Source organism: Rousettus aegyptiacus, unplaced genomic scaffold, assembly GCF_014176215.1.
Source record: "Rousettus aegyptiacus isolate mRouAeg1 unplaced genomic scaffold, mRouAeg1.p scaffold_m13_p_11, whole genome shotgun sequence".
Classification (NCBI taxonomy): domain Eukaryota; kingdom Metazoa; phylum Chordata; class Mammalia; order Chiroptera; family Pteropodidae; genus Rousettus; species Rousettus aegyptiacus.
Genome location: NW_023416286.1, coordinates 68,404,282 through 68,414,014, shown reverse-complemented (window position 1 = coordinate 68,414,014; position 9,733 = coordinate 68,404,282). Strand labels below are relative to the sequence as shown.

General features: G+C 30.7%; 1 long non-coding RNA gene across 1 annotated transcript in view; it reads left to right on the top strand.

Moving 5' to 3' along the window:
• The first annotated feature begins 9,650 nt into the window (after positions 1-9,650).
• Positions 9,651-9,733, top strand: part of LOC107519606 — a 209,431-nt gene continuing 209,348 nt past the window's right edge. The window contains exon 1 of the long non-coding RNA XR_001599131.2: positions 9,651-9,728. This is a non-coding gene — a long non-coding RNA (uncharacterized LOC107519606). The remainder of the gene's footprint in view (positions 9,729-9,733) is intronic.

The window sequence follows — 9,733 nt, the reverse complement described above, 5'->3', positions numbered from 1 at the left end:
TAAAAAATAAAAAATAAGGGATTGTAAACTGACAAGGTACTTCCAATCTATGAGGTCTATCAAGAGTTGCCCCACCTAAAAAAAAAAAAAATGTTTTTAAGTCAAATATTTATTATCTCAGAATTTCTGTGGATCAGAAATTTTGGTGCTGGTTAGTTGGGTTCCTGTGATTCAGAGTCTCTCTAAAGGCTGAAAAAAAGTTATCAGCCAGGTGAACTGTCAGATCAAAGTTAATTGATGGAAAACATATTTCCTTGATGGTACCTCCTGGCAAGTCTAGCAGGTCTTAGATGCTAGCTGGTTGCTGGTTATTATTTGAATGTGAGAGAGAGGGTGAGAGATGAAGAAGGAGAGAGAGAGAGAACTTAGTCTTTTTGTATCCTAAAGTTATTCATTTCAAAAAAAGTGGAAAACAGAAGGCGCAAAGGAATCATTAATTCATAGTAAGTCCAAAATCCTTCCAGGCAAATGTTATAAGTTCCTTGATTAAATCACATGCTCTAGGAATAATTTTCCTGTACACCATGTTCTGGGCTCTTCTGCCTTTGGAATCATCCTTCCTTTTTCTATGAATACATAGGTTTGGAGCTGAGTAATTTTCTCAGGCTTCTTTCTACCAGTAAAATTCACAGATCTCAATGACCTTTTTTTCTTTTGTACTGCCTCTATCATTTTCACTCTAACTAAACAATATATTTACTAATATAATTTCTTCAAAAACTTTATAGGACACCTGTGAATCTCATTGGAGTTGACTTCCTGAACAAAGACACAGACACATGTAACTTTCAAATAGGCTTTTCTCTACCTTGGGGTGTTTCTGAGATGGCTGAAGGACAACACCATTAAGCATATTAGAAACTCTATTATTTGATTAAGAGATCTCGTAGGCACATGCTTAATCTTTTTAAATGCCTCTTTCTGTAACTGAATGTTTTTCAGAAGGAAAATATGTAGTGTTTCTCAGAAATGAACAGAAAGTTATAGGGTATCACTCTTGGCTTAAATTTATGTCTCTTTCTGCTAAGAGTGCTTTGGGTTTGAACTTTACTCATTTTTTTACTATTAGCATATTTTATCTATTGGAGAGGCTGAAAATTTTCAAAACCACATAGTCTAGGGTTCATTTTACAAAGTCTTTTCCTCAATTCATTTCCCTTTTCCCACATTTTACTGTAAACATCAAGAAGAACTTAAATAACGTCTTCAATACTGACTTAGGAAACTCTTTAGGTAGATAATGAGTGAATTAAGCTCATATATTTCTTTACATGTTATCAAAGGCAATAGTATTGCTTAAGTCCCTGCCACTCCATAAAATGATCCCTTCCTCCAATTTTGAATTACATTTCGTTGCAGCACTCACTGACATTGTCCTCAAAGTCCAGATTTCAATTAACAGTAGTCAAGGCACTTAGGAGTTGCCCTCATTCACTAGTTCCAAAGCCTCTCTCAATTTTTAGGTATTTGTTACTTGAATTTGCAAAGGCAATGAAAAGAAAGGGAAAAAACATCAACAATGTTTATCTGTTGCAAAAGAACTTATATCCAGAATGTATAAAACCTCTTCTACATCAATAAGACACCTATATGGAAAAAGCAGGTAAAAGTTATGGCAAAAAAATATTACAGAAGTACACTATTAAACAAATAATCATGATGACATACTTCTTCATTTCAAAAGTATTAACATTAAAGTGTGATTTTTTAAAAATTATTTTTTTAAATCGAGATATCTTTTTTCACAATAGAGTTTAATTTATGTATTTGACTAATTAGTTGTAAAAACATCTCAAACCTATTTTTAAGGCTAATAAAATATATATACTTAGTATATAAATAATGTTTATTTCTCATGTTATAATAATTTACAAATCATTGCTTCTTTGTATCAGTTTATTACAAAATTAATCATAAATAAAATTAGATAAGTAGCATAATATTTTAGCTAAACAGCTTATATTTGCGATTTTGTAAATGGCTTAAATTTTAAAATTAAATATTTTTTAAATCATGATTTAAAAATTATGCAGACAGAGACTACTAGGACCAAAATTTGATAGACATCCAAATGTACAGCTACACTAATTTTTTTTATAGTCTACATTAGTTTAGACTAGTCGATTTTTAATGTTTATCCAATCCTAATCTATTATTCCATCACCCCTGGGGACTGCTTCTATAGAGACTGTTGCAAATGACTATAGCAGCATCTCTGCCTTCCAAAAATTATTTCTTTTATTCCAACAGCAGGATTCAAAAAAATAAATATTGTTATAATACTATTATATTCCAAGACTTATTTATTATTACTATGTTGTCAAGGTGAGTTCAGCCTGTTGTAACAAATACTATATATTGAGGTACTTAAAAACAACAGAAATTTATTTATCATACAGTTCTGGAGACTGGAAGTCTGAGACCAGGTTAGGTTTTGATGAAGTTCTCGTGAAGTCTCTTTCAAAGATTTGCAGACAGCATTTTCCCTTTGTATCCTCACATGTTGAAGAAGAGAGAGGGAAACAAGCTCTCTTCTGTGTCTTCTTATAAGGGCAATAATTCCATTCATAAGGGCTCTATCCTCATGTTCTAATTACCTTTCAAAGTCACCACCTCCAAATACCATCATATTGGGAATTAGGCTTCAGTATAATTTGGGAGGACTCAAACATTCAGTCCATAAACACATGTCCAGTCCATATACCTGTCTGATCAAATCTATTAATAACTATATTGAATTCATTCATACAACATTAAGAACCCCAGATGTGCTAGGCAGCTGGGTAAACACGATGGATTCACACGTGCCCAATCCAACAGGTGTCATGTTATCATCATGGTAGAGTGTTTCCTGTGGAAGTGTGGGCCTTCATAGTATTATTTTTATTCTTCATGACTTCAATTCCAAAAAAGGACAAAAGGTAAGATTTTTTATTTGATAGATTCAGAAGGATTTCTGTGTGCTTACATTCATATTATGAGTGTATATAAATATTACTTAAATCAGTCATGAATCTGGATTTCTAAAAAATCATATCAGTAATAATGAATTAAAATGCCAGGTAAAGTGACATATACACAATAGAAGCGATCACTGTATGACATTGTAGCACTTAAGAAATATTGGAAAGAATTTTTACTCATGATTCTTAACAGGTAAAAATATGTCTTAAAATGCTAGAAAATGTGGTTTGTCTCTTAAAATTGATGTCGTTTCTAAGCAGTGTTTTACTTTCTTCCAGGAATCTGGCAATAAGAGTAATTTCAATGTAGATATTGTGAAGAAGTTTAAATTCTTCAAAGTTTAAGATCAATTAGTTATGTTAGTTTTGAAGTAAATATTTAAATAAATTTTTATGTTTAAGTTTTCCCAAGAAATTCACAAAAAAATATACAGGGATTTTTATATCTTTAAATTTAAGAAATAAAACAGTCCTGGCCATTTTCTCCTTTGACTATATAGTGCTCTTTATTTTTTTTTTACTTCCTCTTTATAGGTAAACTATTTATAACTATGTCCCTAGTATCTAGCTTCAGTTTATAAAATAGTCGTCGAGGGTAACTGCCTGTATTTTCAAAACTCTATAAGAAAAAAATGTATTTTCTAAATTAGATAGACATTTTCACATAATTAAAAAATAAATAAGCACTTAGAGACAATGAAAAACCACTTTCTCTATCTCAATCAATATTAAGTCCAGATTTAACACCTGCCTGACATTGCAAATTTGGTGTTATCCGACTTTATAGATCAAGCAAGGACTCATTGTAACTGACAAGGCTTTAATTAGATTTGGTTTCATGGCCATGTGCCTATTACTCAAATGTGTTGCCTTTTAAAAATTATACCAGTAAGATACTGGCACAACTTCAAGTTCATTTCCCTGCAGTCATTGGAGAGGCATAATCCAGAAACAACCAGAATGCTTTAATCAAATAATATTGCATTAATAGCATAGGTTGAATATTCACATGAAAACAATGATTTAAATTTTATTTTACATGGCAGATATAAATTACAAAAAGCATGTTCGGCAAATGTCAAAAGAGCTTTGACTTCAGCGAGTATTAAACAATAAAAATCTGTGAATGCTACTAAATGTTTTAATCATCAATTAAAGCAATATCTAGTTATCTGAATGTAAACTAACATATTAGCATTTGTTTTTCAACGTGATAGTCATTATAATTATTGTTGTCATGATAAAAAGATTTAAAAATTGGTTAAGAATGAACCTGTATATTTGGAAATACATGATCGGAATGGCCACATAACTCAAAGCACTGAAGCAGTGCTAGCTGTAAAAGCATTCTAGTGCAAAGAGTAAAAAAGGCAGTTGGTTAAAAATAGGTTCCCAGGGGCAAGTTACCTGTTTTTGGTTTTATTTTGTTCATTTGATTTGTTCATCTTGCTGCCGGGAGGAATTCGGATGCAAACTAGTGTTACCTCACTTTTTTTTTTTAATTAAATTTATTAAGGCGGCATTTGTTAATAAAATCATATAGGTTTCAAGTATACAATTCTATAATATATCATCTGTTTTTTGCGTTATTTGTTCACTACCCAAAATCAAATCTCCTTCTGTCACCATATAGTTGACCCTCTTTACCTTTATCTACCACCCACCCTGCCCTCATTCCCTCTGGTAATTATCAAAGTGTTGTTTGTGTCTATGAATTTTTGTTCATCTGGTTCATTTGTTGCTTTCCGTTTTATATCCCACATATTAGTGAAATCATGTGGTTCTCCACTTTTTCTGACTTATTTCACTTAGCATGGTTATCTGAAGATCCATACATTTTGTCGCAAATGGCAGCATTTCATCTTATGGCTGAGTAACATCTCATTCTATATATGTACCACATCTTCTTTATCCAGTCATCCATCAAAGGGCACTTGGGTTGTTTCCATTTCTTGACCACTGTGAATAATGTTGCTATGAAGATCAGCTTTCCTACATCTTTACAGATAAATGTTTTCAAATTTTGGGGGCAGATACCCAGAAGAGAGATTGCTGGGTCATAAGGTAATTCTATTCTTAGTTTTTTGAGGAACCTTCATACTGTTTTCCATAGTGGCTGTGCCAATTTATATTCCTACCAGCAAGAACCACACCCTGTAGAATCTTTGAAAAGTGTCTTTCTAGCCAGGTAGAGTTCCTATTTCGCTTTCAGATTCACACCATCACTACTTTTTTTTGGGAAATGTTTAATTTTTATATATCATCAGTCTCATACTATTCTCTGACATTCAAACATCCTGGCAGCATTCCTCTTGGGTATGTATTATTCTAATTCCATTTTTACAAAAAAAAGGAAGTCGAGGCACAGAGATAACACTTGTCCAAGGCACATAACTAGTAAGTAGTTGACCTGAGATTTAAACCCAGACAGTTTCCAGTATTAAGTTCTCATAATTTAATAGAATGTATTTTTATTTAGATTTACCTTTCTATGGCCTTGATAAATATTGAAAATTATAAATCTGATATAGAAATGCAAGTAAAGGAGGTTATTAATTCGATTATTATCATGATATTTTTCAGACAAAATAACTATGTTAAAAAGACTAATTCTGTAGAAATCAGAATTTTTCCCTGATATTTGGGTACCAATAGATCATTTAAACTCAAATATTAGTAGGTTAGATAATTTTCACTTTTAAAAGAAACATGAAATTCACAACTTAAAACATTTTTATATATATAAAATAAATTCTATGTTCTGTGATAGTCTCTCAGCTCCTACCTTTTTAAGATCATCAGTTCATCCAAAAATATGTATATATTTTTGATTTTTTTTAATGAATGATTTTTCTTCCCAAATAAGCTAAATGAAAAAGAAATATGAGCAGATTTGTGTGAGGAAATGTCAGTAAATATCCTCATCAATACAAAACTTGGACTAGCCACATGCCAAAGTCACATTAAAAAGAAAAGAGAGTAAATACATAGGGGGATTATAATATGCACAGATGGCAGGGATGGACCTGATTGCTTTCCAGCTTGTACCTGTTCTGGAATGTATGAAACTACATCTCCAGAATATCTTTACTATACTGTTTGCTGGTGACTGCCAAAATGTACGAATTTCCCTCTTAAAAGAAAATAACATCAAATACCACCAGGTTTGGAGATGTAATTGAACAATACAATGACAGTACAGAGATGTAATCTTTTAAACTACATTAATATTAGTAAAAAGCTAGAAGTTCTGAATTTAAATTAGGCTGAAGAAAAAGCCAATGCTTTAGGTTAATGGCCAATAGCCCAGAATAGGGAGCAACATGGGAACAGGAACTTCTCTCTCTTCCCGCTGTTAATTATTGTCTATGAGCTGGTCCCCTTTGGTTCAAAGTACAGAAACTCAGTCAGAACTGTGTTAGGCCCAAATTTTTGTGCCAGATTGGTGCATTTACCTACTTTTTTATCTAGGTCTGTTTGAACTGATAGATTGTATATGAGAAAAAAGATTATAGCGCAACATGAAAAATAAAATATTTTTAATATCCAAAAGGGTCACACTGAAAACTTTGAGAACAGTTCTTTAATCTTAATGATTAATATAATGTATTTTATTTCTTACACATTTCTAATCATTGGAGACTATGAAAAAAAAACTAACATGTTTATGCTTAAGTTATAATGATTAATCTGTATAATTATAAACTAAATATATTTCTGTAACTTTATTTAGTAAAGTTCTATTTTTAAACAAATTTAGGAACATACAAATGCTTAATTTAATGTAGCAGAATATTCCTTCCTTCAAGCAGAAGAGAATGTTTTGAAATAAATATTGTTAGAAAAGTTTAAATGCATATAGATTTGAATCGATTTAATTAATTCTAGTGTATTTCTCAATGACAGCTATTTCATGTAACTTTATAAATTTAAACACAACATGCTAAGAAATGATATAAGCATAATATTACTACTCTAATATTAATATATTTAGAATATTTTATTTGCAATACAATTAATTTCTATTCAGATAATCAGATTTGAAAATAATTAATGTAACCCAAATAATATAAATAGAGCACTTAAATACAAGTCAAAATACTCTGGATTTTGCGTGATTTACTTCATTCACGTATTGAGGCAAAACCGTTGTCCAAAAATATGATGATTATAACAGCAAACTGAGTTTTATGAATGGACAGTGGCATATAATGACTCATTTTTTAAAAACAATACTGTATCAATCATTTAGTGTTCATATTTTTTTCTATTTCTGACTGTATAATTTATTGGAAGCATGACCACTGTCTGTGAAGTTATTTCACGTGTGAGCTTTGACTTATTTTAAATATTTTAATGCAGATAATAGATTACTTTATGTCTATATGTTATTTTATAGGGCATCATATGTTATATATTATTCATATAAAATTGCATCTCTTTTTTATCAATAGGCACGTTGCAGGCTGGGACTTTGCTTTTTAACTCATTCAACTATGCATCCAGCCTTTGCTTATTACACATAATCTCTCAAATGCACATTGGATAAAAAGTTGAGTGAATATTATATATTTTGTAAAATTTTCATTAAAACAATCCTTTTGTCATTTTGATGATTTTCCTCATTTTGGTGCTACTGTGTATTTTTGAAATTTATCACTCAAAAATTTGATGTCCTTTTAGCTTGCTTTTTTTGAAGATTTCAAATTTAATCTCTGCTGTGAGGATATTTACAGTGCTCCATGTAGCCAATGAAACAGAGATGGAGAGCCCCGTTGGTCTGAAAAGTACAGTGTCATTTTCTCACTTATTTTTCAGACTTCATGGTAAATAAATAAAAATAAAAAAAGGAAAAAATGTATTCAGTGTATCTTTAGTAGGCGTTTGTCCATTTTGTGGTAATGGTAACTTTTATCCACATTCAAAAAAAATTAGCGTATCAATAACAGAAAGACCTACAATTTATCTAACTTCAAATTATATTAGGTTGAAATTCTATTATATTTCTTAATGAAAGCTAGCAATTTTAACACAGCTTTTAAAGTTTAATAGAGCATTTAAAACACAGCGTTCTGGCTTCTATATGAGTTGCTGGGTTTTAACTGATTGACACCTTATCTCTTTAAGAAAGGGAAAGTGTAAGAAAGGATCAATGGCCTTAGATTCCAGGACTTGAGATTTATCCTCAATCTTGATTTGACCTAGTTCATTTTTCATTAATAGGTCACATGACCTCTTAGAATTTCCTTTTAATGCATAAATTAAGTAGACTGCATTCAATAATGAATAAATCTTATCTGGCTAAAAGAAAAATTCAATTAAGCACTCTAACCATTGATGTTCTAAAATAATCACTGGTGTTCAAATGATAATATTATTCTCAGAATTATCAAGCAGTATCTCATAGCGACCATGTACTATTCTTTATGAATTCCAAACTTAGAATACATATGTACTGTAATAAATATGCACTGTAAATAGATATGCATTATAAAAATAAAGATATATTGTAAAAATGCAGTAGCATTATAAAAGTATTGCACATTATTTGTAAGTAGAAAAATAATTTTGAAATGGTCACTGTGCCTTCATGTTAAATAAGAATGATTATTCTCAATATAACAAACCTTTCCCAAATGAAGTTCAGATTATTTCATGTAAATTGCTATCCTATTTAGATAAACAACTACTATTAATTTGCAACTCAGTTTTAATATCCTGTCATCACTAATAGAAATTATTTAAACAGCCAATATTATTTTTCTTTTCCTTGCTCATTACAGGCTAAATTTACTTATTAAAGAAAACATAAATTGATTTATTTGACGGATATTAGCTACCAGTTTTCCTTTAGAAGTATGCAACTTTCCTTCAAAATGGTCAAAGTGTGAAATATAAAAGTAATGATGACATTTCTAGCACAAAAATTGTCTAATACTAAATTCACATAAAATATTAAATACATATAGAATATCGAGATTAACTATACAGTTTATATATTTCAGAAATATAGAGTTTATGTTTCACAGAAATCATTCTAACATATTTAATAAAATTGTTTTAATAGAAATTCCTTGTTAATCTTGTGAATTACTGTAACAGATATTTTTAAGTCAGGGAAAACTTTGCAAATATTTGTTCTTAGGGGAAGACAATCACATTATGATAGATGCATCCACTTTTTATCAAATAAAGCTCTATAACAAAACTCAAAGTGCCTTCTATTTTAAAATAAATTTCAAGATTTTGTCTACCTAACACCTGCATCAAAGCAAACAGATAGTTGTTAGAATTCTCTTGGTAAATGTCACCCATGACCAACAGAAATAGAATCTATTCAGATTTGAAGAACCAGTATGCTGAAATAATTCTCTAGCTATTGAGATATCACTTTGGTTCTATCATACAGAAGAGCTATGATGAATCAAGTCAGTGTTTATTTTGTCAAAAAACAAACTCTGCACACTGAGTAAAACAAAGCAGAAAAATGAGTTTATTGAAGGATTTCAACCTGCAACCTGGGAAACTGGAGGCTGTGAGAGCAATAAGTTCTAAGTTGCTCAAAGTCTAATGTTTTTTTTGCGGGGTCAATATGGAAGTTATTTGGCCTTTTCAGTTGATTGGTTACCAAGTAGCCTTCCTTATTTGGATCAGGTAGCTAAGTCAGGTAAACAAGGAAATCAAAAGATGGTCTGAACAGATTTGGTTTTGAGGATTGGCTTGCATTCTCTGCTGATTTTTGAGAAAAGCTGAAGCTTATGATAGGTAAG